The 12,889-nt window shown below is 37.3% G+C and overlaps 1 protein-coding gene across 2 annotated transcripts in view; it reads right to left on the minus strand.

Moving 5' to 3' along the window:
- Positions 1 to 12,889, minus strand: part of nphp4 (nephronophthisis 4) — a 385,328-nt gene that overhangs the window by 305,386 nt on the left and 67,053 nt on the right. The window lies entirely within an intron of this gene.

The raw sequence follows: 12,889 nt of genomic DNA on the forward strand, positions 1-12,889 counted from the left end.
CCTCACTGACACTCTTCCACGCGAGGTCCTTTTTATTCTTTCGCGCCGCGCCGAACGCCTCTTCCGTGTGTCAACGCGTCTTCACATTGACTTAACATTGAAATCACTCGCGCTTCATGCCTCTACCGCGGTTGGTGTAAACGCAGCATTAGACCGGCCCACTTAAGTTCAGGACTGACTACATTAAACACATAACAAATGTGTTTGTGTTTTACCCTATATTTCTTTCTTTTTTAAAACCTGCTGGGTTGAAAAAGTTAGGAAACAACCCTGATATCCAATACACAAGCAAGATTTATCAAGTATGCAGGGAAAACAAATCGAAAAATAAAAATCCTTAATTTTTTATTTGTACTTAGATTATGTACAGTATATAGCCAAATAACGTAAGTAGGGATATACTAAGCCTTCTTCCGCTTAACTTAGCACCCTCTTCTGTACGTTACATTAGTAATACGCTTGCTTATAGTGTTGATTCATAGCCGCAGCAAATTTAGCTGTTTATGCTATCGTGTATTATGTTGTGCTATCTGTAGATTTTCTGTGCTTTTCACTGCTTTTATTAATGTAAAGCTGCTTTGAAACAATTACCAATTGTGAAAAGCGCTATATAAATAAAACCGAATTGAATTGAATTGTGTAAAAAAAAATATGTAATTGACTTTCAAAATGTTGTTTTACTTGAAAAAAATAGTGCTGGGAAAAGATTTTATTGCGATTAATTGCATACAAAATAAAAGTGATTTTTTTTGCATAATATATGAGTGTGTGCTGTGTGCGATTATTTTGTATATATATTTATATTTTTCTATATTCTATATAAATTTAAAAAAGAATATATAAATAAAAAATCTGAAATGCCTATGTATGTGTGTGTGGTTAAATATATGTAATAATTACACAGTACACACAAACATATTATTCAAAATCACTTTTATTTTGAATGTGATTCTATTAATCTCTTCCCAGCACTAGAAAAAACATCATATTCAAATGAGGCTAAATTTTTTCCATTAAACTTGGATTAAATAGATTATTGTCACTTAGACGATAATGACAATTCATTGTTTAATCTATGACCTAGGTGTATAAAAAGGCCAAGTTGCGCCCAAGTTTATTTTATGCACCTATGAGCACCATAGCACCTGTGATTACATATGGTCCGATTCACAATTTTACAATTCCTTTGGTGTGTAAGTGTGTATTAGTACATGTTAACGATATGCAAAAGGTACATACCATAAAGTAAACAATGACGCAAGTTATCATCTCCAATGTAAATCTCTTTTCTTGGACTGCAACCAACACATGTAATTTGTGCAAAAGTTTACTTCCTGGGATTGGTGATGTAGACAAGACCGACATTATCATAATTCCACCCGCTTTGGACTCACAGCCTGTAAGTTAACTCCTGTTAGCATTGCATTGTGCGCAAATCTTTTTTGTATTATACCAAATACAAAATAATTTTTAGCAATGAAATAGTTCCTCTTTAAATGTAGACACGCGGCTAGCACACCCAAATATAGTCGTGTCTAAAACAAAACTCATGTACACAGTCAAAACGCTTTGAAAAGCAGAAGAAAGCAGCACGTCCTGACTTTTAGATGTTGATGGACCCTAAGGCAAAAACTCTTTCAGTAAGTGGTGGGGAAACAATCAACTTGGGCATAAAGCGGTGGGTGAGTGCAGGCAGCCTAAGGACAGCAACCTTTAACCCGGTGGCATGATGACACCGGCCTTCGTGGCCCAAAACACAGGTTCTCTCGGTCCTCCCGATTAGCCAATCCAGGCCTGACTTTACAGGCAAATGAAATGATTAATTGTAATATTTTATATTAATTCACAATTATTTTTCTATCATCAAGTTGAAGGTCATTTCAACATGATGTGAATGCACAACAAAAACATGACTATAGCAGTCTTAGCCGGAGCTAAATTAAATGACCGCTCTCAATCTTGATGACGAGGATTCTAAAAAAGGCTCCTAAATATGGTTAAGCAAACCACAAAGCAAAATCTGATCAGGGTAATGCAGGGAGGCATATAAGAGAGATGGTGTTTTTAGTTCAGAGGTTTGGCTGATTGAGATTCTCTCTGCTCAAGATTTAAGACTACAAGCCTCTTTTTGCTGAGTCAAAGCAGATCGTGCCAAGTAAGCAGTTCATATTTCTCTTTCTCTCTCTGTCACTCTTGCCCATACTCAATCTCTCTCCTACTCCCTCCCTTTCACTTAAAGTACACTGACGTTTCTCAAGGGGGAACTCACTGCAAATGAACGCCCCCAGTGATGGTGCAGTTTAGATTCCCAAAATCAGGTAAGGACGTAAACATGTCGAAATTACTTTTACGAAAGAAATTTGCTTGATTGTCGCACAGTTTCCCTTTTGAGTGCTCGTTCGTGTTAGATGTATTAGACTACGGTAATCTGGCACATTTAACAGAGGACTATACATCATCACTTTACCTGGAATGGGCTCTTTAAAATGCTGAAAGTGCTCTTGAATACATGGCGTGTCTGGATATACGCCCAGTTAGAATGCTCTTCCACATCATTTGATCATCATTTGATGAATAACTGCTGTCATGATCATTTGAAAATGTACACAAACATCTTTTTAAAATAACATTTTGTTTACCACCTGCCTTCTGTAAAAGCGCAACAGTAATCACACCACTCAGTGTCATGAATAAAGTGCTATATATAATAGGCTTCATATCCATAGAAGGGAGGCGTTATTGTGCACGGCACAACTGTTTGGCATACTTGCCTTTTGCTTCTCTATGCAGCTTGGGAGAGTTCCCAGAACAGCACAAGTTTATACCCAACTCGCATATACATTCCAACTTTCTACTTGTCAAGAAGTCATTTTTACAGTTTTCCTGCCACCATCCTCTTTTCTTTTATCGTCTCTCTGAAATTTTTGATCAGGCTGCGGGTATCGGCCCACTGAACCCTGCGATAGGAGAGTGAGAAACACAAGCGTGAAAAGCCACTTCACAATTCCCCAAATTCTCCAGTCCATGCCTGTCAGACAGAGTTTTAAAGTTTACAGCAATGTCCTTTGAAAAGTGTAGTTTGGGTGTCTGGTTTGCGGTCGATTTGCTAATTAGTCACAGGCTTTATGTTCCTCCATTCAGCAGATCTATCAGACCATATTAAGGGTGTAATCGCACAAAGGTGAGATGCGGTAAACACAGTATGAGTGAAACACCGTCTGCACCCAGCTCTCTTTTTCACCCGATTCGGTTTATGTACTACACAGCTCCACCTACTGGTGAAAGGGTACATTTTGGACCTGATATTGAAAGAGGCATAAATGCCATCATAAGCCATTACAAGCCACAATAATGGAACCGGAGTTCACACGTGCATAAAAACAAGACACCTATATTGTATACAAATGTATATAAATATAAACTATTATGTGTAATGCAAACACAATGCTTCCATTTTGCAATTCTGGTATTTAAAGGTGCCAAAGAATGCATTGAAATAATATGTTAAATTGTTCTCTGATATTTCCATGCAAACATTATCCAGAGACGGTTTTACATGTCCATATACAACCCTAGGATTTGCCCTTGAGTAAAATGGTCTTTTATTACCTTATAGTTGAAAGGGTCATTAATAATCATGTCGACAAAAATACAGAGTTTGAGGAATAATCAATTGTTTGGAGATTGTTAATGGATGTGGTAATTTTGGACAGTATGGACCATGCAAAATTTAAAGGTGACATAGAATGATTGAACGGGGTATTTATCCTTGTTCTGTGATGTGACATGTCGACACAAATGTTTTTGTTTGGGTCTATAATGCCTTAGAAGCTTCCTAAAAACCTCTCTCAGCTCTATTATGGTGGGGGATTTTAAACAAGTGGTTTTGCACCTATTTGGCTCCCCCTACTGGCTTAACTTGCAATCTCATTACTGATTGGCTGACTTTGCTGCCACTCTAAAAATGTAGCCAATTATTTAAAAGTGGAGGGGCAGTGAGATGCCTGTGATGTCATAAGCATCAGTTTTTCAGATTGGGCCGTTTTCTGGCTGAAATTTCTAAAAGAGGAATTTCTATGAGACTGAGATGTTTAGCACTTTTTGTATGTTTGTGAATGCGGGTAGACTACCATTATTCAAGAAAGACAAGGTAAAAATTGGTTTTTCATTCTCTGTCCCCTTTAAGCTGCTGTCAATAGTAAAACTACAGCCTAAATGCTAGCATATACAGTGGCAAGAAAAAGTATGTGAACCTTTTGGAATTTCATAGTGGCTACTTTGACTGATAAAACCCCTCAAACTTTTGGAGTTTGCTCTGCACAAGAACACCACACTTATGTCAGCCATACCTCACCAAAAAGAGCTTTCAGAGGAGCTACGATCAAGAATCAATGCTTTACAGAAAGCTGGAAATGGTTAAGTTATTTTAAAGACTTTAGAAATTCACCAGTCTACAGTTAGGCAAACAATCTACAAATGGAGACGCTTTGGGACTGTTGCTACTCTACCAAGAAGTGGGCGCCCAGTCAAAATGACAGCAAGAGCACAACAAAGACTCATCAATGAGGTAAAGAAACAACCCGAATGACAGTCAAAGATTTGAAGGCATCATTGGAACTTGCTAACATCTCTTTTCATGAGTCTACAATACTTAAAACACTGAACAAGCAAGGTAGATAAGTAAGGCCAAAAATCTATGATTGAAATCAAGATGTGATGCTCTTAATCTCAAAATTAGATTATGAGACTTTAAGCCTGCATTTCATAGATAGGGTCACATATTTAAGAGTTTAATCATTATTTACACTACATTTTATTGTACACTTGACCAATCAGAATCAAGTATTCCAGAAAGTTGTGTAATAATTACAAAAATGCTCTATCGGTTTCAGACGTTTACAAGAAAGAACACAGCAGTGGGGAGAAAAGACAATGTTTCACTCAATAGCCGTTAAAATGTAACGAAAAATCTCTGCCTCCCCCTTGTCTCTCTTACTCTAACTGTGCTGCAAGTCGGGTCGGTCTATCTTCTGGAGGTTGAGTCTCATCCCACCTTTATTAGTCACTATGATGACTTCCAGACACCTTCCTTCAACACGCTCTATAAATACACCTATAACGCAATTACTTCATCCCTCTTTGACTGTCTCTCTCTCTCTTCTCCTTTCTGTCTCCTCGCTCACTCACACCATCTCAAAGCACACCATCATCATTAGGAATTTAAACACACACACACAGGCACACAGACACACAAATTTCCTTTTTTAACCTCAGCCTCAGCCCAGTTTAAAATCTGCAGTTTGTGTGAGGTGACACTTGTCCAACACTTCTGTCTGTCTTCTAAAACCAGGAGTTTCGACAACTTGAGAAATTCTCAGTTTCCCAAAACAGCATGCTTCTCAATTTGCATAAAATTTCTTGAAAATTTTCATCTTCCAGAACGATTTCATAGTTGTACCAAAACGTAAGGAGTTGTCAGTTCTCACTGAGACGGGTTTTCACAGTTCTTTGTGTTAGCATTTGGATGGCCTATGAAATATAGTTTCTTATAGGCTTTAAGATATCAGTTCACCCGAGAATAAAATTACTAACATTGTTGATTTACTTACCCTTATTACATTCTAAACCTGTATGACTTTTTCTGCAGCACACAAAATATACTAAATAAATAGTAATCGGTTCTTTTGTATTTAATTACAGTAAATAGGGACTAGCAATAGCTAACCATCAGGAAAAGATTATTAGTGAAGAAAAAATTGGTGCATTGAAGAAACTTCGAATAAACAATTCTGTCCAAAAGTCATAGGCCACCATTGGATTAGTTGTTTTTGCAATTGTATAATGACCATAGCTCTTTATTAGAATAGAACCATAAAATACAGGAAATTTGTATGCAAACATAAAATTATAAGCTAAAGTGTCAAGTATTTAACATGAGCTCCACTTAAAAACTTGAATAATACAGGAACCTGTAGGTTCTCTTAAACGTAAATGCAATGAAAGCCTTATTTCTAATTCAAATTTAATGACTTCAGGACTTGGTCTCCTCAACAGAGTTCAAGATGTGCTTAAAGGAAAACACCACCATTTTTCATTATTTTACTATGTTCTTACCTAAACTTAGATTAATTAATACAGGTCGCGCCAGGGCATCACAGGACTGGAGATAGATGAGAAGTTGTGGTTTAAAAGTGTATATTTTTTATTTTTCTTGTCAAAATTGACAATCGTTTCACTAGATAAGACCCTTATGCCTCGTTTGGGATCATAAAGAGGCTGTTTACACTTGGCATTAACATGCGTTTTCGTCGATCGGATCACAAGTGAACGTGTCCACTTTCGACCACTTTCAACCACATCCAGAGGTAGTCGAAACCACAAAAGGAAACCAAGGCACTCTTCTAAATATAAAACCGCTTTAATAAAGGTGCTAGTTCATAATGGAACTTAAAAATACAGTGATGAAGGCCTAGATGTAGGCCGAAACATGTTGGTGGTATTTTTAAGTTCCATTATGAACTAGCACCTTTATTAAAGCGGTTTTATATTTAGAAGAGTGCCTTGGTTTCCTTTTGTTGTTTTTGAAATTTAGTTTATTTCCCAAAGAGCACCTTCGATTTACATATATTTTTTGACATTTTGTATACTGTTTGGAACGCCGTAGCCCTCCAGCCCCTGCTTTGTGGGTGATTGTTTTTGTGGTAGTCGAAACCACTTTCGATCGGATCGCTTTGGAGCTGCGGAACGCAATGTGGTTGAATGTGTTCGAACAGCCACACGCGACCGCCTTCTCTTCGCCCATTTATCTAATCTGAGGTATTAAACACAAACTTTTACTTCTGGCGTGAACATACGGTGAACAGCGCTATTTTTAGCCTTTTATTGATAAAACTACTGCGGGTGTTCTCGGTAGTTTCGTTTTGAAAGCGTGAAAGTTGCGCGATCCTATTTCATCAATTGCGCTGAAAATTCAGAGAAAGCTCTAACATACACACGTACAAAACTCTGTGCAGCATGTATACTTGCTAAACAAGCAGCGGACTCTGACATTATATTAGTTTGCATCCACATAAACTCATAATTACTCCAGCTCGCATTTGAATGACAGCAGAGAGACTCGCCCACGGTCTCACAGACCACCCCCTCACAGTATTCAGCACAGATGCGGTCGAAAGTGGACAAAAGAGACGGATTTAAGGTGTAAACGTAATGTGTCTCTCTCGTCCACTTGTGATCCGATTGATGAAAACACATCTTAATACCAAGTGTAAACAGCCCCTTAGAGTCCTTTAAAACTCAGTTGAAAAAACTTAAGTGTTGAGTTAAGTGTTAAGTGTTGGGGTCCATTTAACTCCATTAAAATGAGAAAAATCCTGGAATGTTTCCTCAAAAAACATAATTTCTTCTCGATTGAACAAAAAAAGACATACAAATTTTGGATGACATGGTGGTAAGTAAATTATCTGGATTTTTTTTTAAGAAAATGGACTAATCCTTTAATCTTTGTACAGTACCCCATGAATGTGTTAGCATTTAGCCTAGCCCCGTTCATTCCGGCTCCAAACAGGGATGAATTTAGAAGCCACCAAACACTTCCATGTTTTTCCTATTTAAAGACTGTTACTGAGTAGTTAAACGAGTAAGTATGGTGGCCCAAAATAAAACTTTTGTTTGGAGCCATAGGAATGAATGGGGCTAGGCTAAATGCTAACACATTCAATAAGTGCTGTACAAAGATTTAAAGTGCAAGCATTGAAAAAAGATAGGTATGTATTAATTCATCTAAGTTGAGGTAAGAACATAGTAAAATATTGAAAAACAGTGGTGTTTTCCTTTAAGCCAAGCGAGGTCACATTAAAGGGATAGTTCGGCCAAAAACGATATTAAACCCATGATTTACTCACCCCCAAGCTGTCCGAGTTGCATATGTCCATCGTTTTTCAGACAAACACATTTTCGGATATTTTAGAAAATATTTTAGATCTTTCTGTTGATTAAATGTAATGTTACGGGGTCCAGCAATAGTCCACGACCTTCAAGTCCAAAAAATGTGCGTCCATCCTTCACAAATTAAATCCAAACGGCTCCAGGATGATAAACAAAGGTCTTCTGAGGGTAATCCGTGCGGTGTTGTTGTAGAAATATCCATATTTAAAATGTTATTAACGTAATTAACTACCTTCCGGTTTCGCCGCCATCTTAGAGTCATCCGCATTCAGGATGAGCGCTTACGCAGCATACAGCTGTTTCTCTGTTGCTGCTCTGTCCCCCGCCCTCCGAATTTGTCATACGTCACTAAGAAAAGTGCGTACACTACGCTAATACTCTCTCCTGAGTCTAAGATGGCGGCGAAACCGGAAAGGTAGTTAATTACGTTAATAACATTTTAAATATGGATATTTCTACAACAACACCGTGCGGATAACCCTCAGAAGACCTTTGTTTATCATCCTGGAGCCGTTTGGATTTAATTTGTGAAGGATGGACACACTTTTTTTGGACTTGAAGGTCATGGACTATTGCTGGACCCTGTAACATTACATTTAATCAACAGAAAGATCTAAAATATTTTCTAAAATACCTGAAAATGTGTTTGTCTGAAAAACGATGGACATATGCAACTTGGACAGCTAGGGGGTGAGTAAATCATGGGTTTAATATCGTTTTTGGCCGAACTATCCCTTTAAGTACTGAGTTTTCACAATATATTAAATTTATGCATCTGGTAGAGGCTTTTATCAAAAGCGACTTTTGCAATCTTTTTAATAAGGCTCAGTTCCCATCCAATGTAACTGCATGGAAAAGGCCAATTAAAATCGTTCAAAATGTCTCTTTTTGTGTTCACAGCACAAGAAAATCATGCGGGTTTGAAACGACACAAGAGTGAGTAAATGATAAACTGTCCCTTTAATTGGTGAAAATTACCCCATCGATCACCAACAGCATCCATCCTATCGAGCACAACGACAATTCCACCCACACGTGTAATTGGCTGAATCTCTCATGACTTAACTAAGGCCATGAGTGTTTTTGAAACATTCTGTGTTGCCTGGCAGAGAACAGCAAGCACCCTAGAGGCGGATTCGATTTCAGACTCTGAGACTCTGTGTGTGCTAAGACTGCTCTAGATAGACCAAAGAGACACATTTGTGTCATTTCATTAGATGGGGCTAATCCTGGGGGTGTTAAGACTGAACCAGGGCTCTGAGCACAGGATAGGGGTCCAGGCGGATGAAAGGATTGGATGCCTTTGTGCCTGCCGCCTGAAACCTGATATTCACTTTTTTCTATCTTCACCTCCTTCTCAATCTTTTTCCCCAACATGTTTATTTACTGAGCCTGTCTGGTCAAGGATGGCTGTTTAATTTCCTCAGGGAGAGGCAATGAGGGACATGGCAATACTCGAGAGAGGCAGGTGGAGTGGGACAGAGATAAAGAGCGAGAGAGAAACTGTGACAGTGTGACAGAGTTATCTCAGATTCGCTCACAATTAAACAGAGTTCTGTAGAGAAAACTCTTTCTTTTTCCCCGAGGACTATGTGCTACAGTAGAAGGGTTTTTTAACAGAGGTTACATTACCATCCATTAACCTGCCGGTCTCCGGTATACTGAACCGTTTGATCTGCAGGTAATAGCAGAAATAAAGAGCAGAAGATATTTAATTTCATACATTGTAAAGTTAAAAATGAACAATGGAAATATTTTCCTTGTTGAAACGGTCATTTGGTATTTCTAAAAGGGATCAAAAGCATTTGCCTGATATTGTTTGAACTTTCATACCACTTTGTAAGTTTACTGACTATATATGTTTTTCTACCTAAATTTGCAACAAAGTCAGCCAATATTCGAAAATGCACTGATTTTACCAAATACGACAAGATCCTGGTTTAATATCAATGTTAGTTCTGGAACAACATTCCCATCAGGATACAATGCAAAAAAAAGACTTTTTACTTGTTTTTCTCTTATTTTCAGTACGAATATCTACTTATTCTTAAAGGGATAGTTTGGCCAAAAATGATATTAAACCCATGATTTACTCATCCCCAAGCTGTCAGAGATGCATATGTCCATCATTTTTCAGACTAACACATTTTCATTTATTTAAGAAATGTCTTTGATCTTTCAGTTAATCAAATGTAAAGTTACAGGGTCCACGTCCTTCAAGTCCAAAAAATGTGCATCTATCCTTCACAAAATAAATCCAAACAGGTCCACGATAATAAACAAAGGCCTTTTGAGGGTAATCCGGGTGGTGTTGTTGTAGAAATATCCACATTAAAAACTTTATAAACGAAAATAACTGTGACGCCGGCATCTTAGATTCCTCTGTATTCAGGAGAGAGTATCAGCGTAGTGTACGCACTTTTCTTAGTGACGTATGACAAATTCGGAGGAGCACAGTGCAGCACACAGAACCCTCCATAAACTGCGTACGCTCTCATCTTGAATGCGGACGCGACTAAGATGGCGGCGTTATTTTTGTTTATAACTTTACATTTGATTAACTGAAAGATCTAAAACATTTTCTAAAATAACTAAAAATGTGTTTGTCTGAAAAACGATGGACATTTGCATCTCAGACAGCATGGGGGTGAGTAAATCATTGGTTTAATATCATTTTTGGCCGAACTATCCCTTTCAATTAACCCTTTCCCTGCCCACGTTTTTTTAAGTTACCTGCCATCATTTTTTTTGTGATTTTCACACATGTTTAAAAAAGCTTTCCAAAATGTTTTGGAAAACAATATATCAAATAAAAGAACAGACCCTCTGCTTTCAAACATACAAATTAACAAAATAAAAGGGGGAAAAAACGTTTCATCCTATCCTCATTTGTTCTCTTTTATCACCTCTCAAATATGGGTAGGTTTCTATAATAATATCAGATTGTGAGCAAAAAGTTTAAATAATGGCTATTTTTGTAAATATCTTTTTTTAGAGATCAGATTCAGAATGATGATCAAAACATACACTTTGTTTTTTATGTTTTTTATATTAGTTAATGTTTCAGTTTTTTATAAGTTGGGTAAGAGGGCCACCTAGTAGATAATAGCGGAATTATAGATTCATCAGGGAAGCGTCATTGGGAAATCATTATTTCTTAATTGACGAGATAACTCGTCAATGGTGGAGAAAGATTTTAAATGAATTTTCTTAATGAGCAAAATGACTTAAGAAAATAAGTTTAGTTTTTAGACATGAATTTGTGCTTAAAACAAGAAAAAAATCTGCCAATGGGGTAAGAAAAAAATCTTTATCTTATTTTTATGATTTAAAATAAATATTTGGTGTTCCCCAGAGTACGTATGTGAAGCTCTATCTTAAAATACCATATAGATAATTTATTATAACATGTTAAACTTGCCATTTTGTAGGTGTGAGCAAAAACGTGGCGTTTTTGGGTGTGTCCTTTAAAATGCAAATGAGCTGGTCTCTGCACTAAATTGTAGTGCTGTAGTTGGATAGTGCAGATTAAGAGGTGGTATTATCCTCTTCTGACATCACAAGGGGAGCCAAATTTCAATGACCTATTATTTCACATGCTTGCAGAGAATGGTTTCCCAAAACTAAGTTTCTGGGTTGATCTTTTACATGCATTCTAGGTTGATGGAAACACTGGGGACCCAATTATAGCAACAAAAAAACAACCAGCCTGATCACAAATAATAAGAACTGATATTGTGTGGGTTTAGTATAGAACAGGGGTTTTCAAAGTTTACATTCAAAGGTCCAAATCTGAATTCTCATCATTTTCATAGGTCCGGAAAAACTTTATGTAAATCATTTGTTTATATAACAAATCAACACAAATAGTTTGGGGAAAAAATAAGTGTATTTTGCATTTAAAGTTATTTTTTTTAAACAAACACAAAAAAATATGCCAAAAGTAACCAGGTGGAAAATACAGAGCAACCTAATTAGAGAAATGGCACAGTTTGTTCTCCATCAGATGCATAAACCATGGCAAAAAAAACTGTGGTTTGGTAGGCAGAGACACTGACCAAAATTAGGGGTGCACCTATAAATTGGCTGATGATGCTTGCTTTGCTTCTCAATGAATTACGGTGAACTGCCGCTACATCCAAAAGCCAGGGGGCGCTCTTGGGCAGAACCGTAATATGCGCTGCAGACGAAGAACAAGACACACGCAGCTCCAGGAAATGTCTTAAGGATATATTTATATTGCTGTTCTTCAAACCTTTTCAGTTATTTCATGATAATAAAGAATATGTATAAAGATTATGTATGCCGAGTGTTGCTTTTTCAAAAGCATGTTTTAAACGGCTCAAACCAACAGTGATTTCAGATAGATAAGGACTTACTGATCAAAAGCCGTAGTACATGAAGTAGCTGTGCATAATATCTGGGTGTGATGGCTACAGCGTTAGGACATTTTTGAATAACTCGTTTTATTTTCGGACCAGAAATACTCTTAAATCTAAAAAGACAAAAAAACTAAACGAATGGTTAACAAGTTTAATATGCATTTGTAAAGTAGCAAATGCACACATTTAATCAATCACATAGAAATTAATGCACTTGTAATATGAAGTGAACGCGGGTCCGGATCAAGCTCCCGCCGGGTCCGGATCCGGACCGGAGTCTGGACTTTGAGAACCCCTGGTATAGAATCACATGTGTGTTCAACACCTCAACAGAGATCCAGGCCTAAGGTAGATTCCCAGTGACAACAAATGTGATGGGCAGGATTCTCAAACTATATGCTATATTTCAAAGTATGCTGGTCAATCAAAGTCATTTTCTTCCCACACGTTTGCTTCCCACACAGCTGCTTTAGTGATGCGTGCCTGCAGACTGCACATAAATATGCTGATTGTAAACAGCCCTCAAAATTGTGACCCAAGCAAAAGTCTGATAATATAAT

The sequence above is a fragment of the Paramisgurnus dabryanus genome, chromosome 11 (assembly GCF_030506205.2).
Source record: "Paramisgurnus dabryanus chromosome 11, PD_genome_1.1, whole genome shotgun sequence".
NCBI lineage: Eukaryota > Metazoa > Chordata > Actinopteri > Cypriniformes > Cobitidae > Paramisgurnus > Paramisgurnus dabryanus.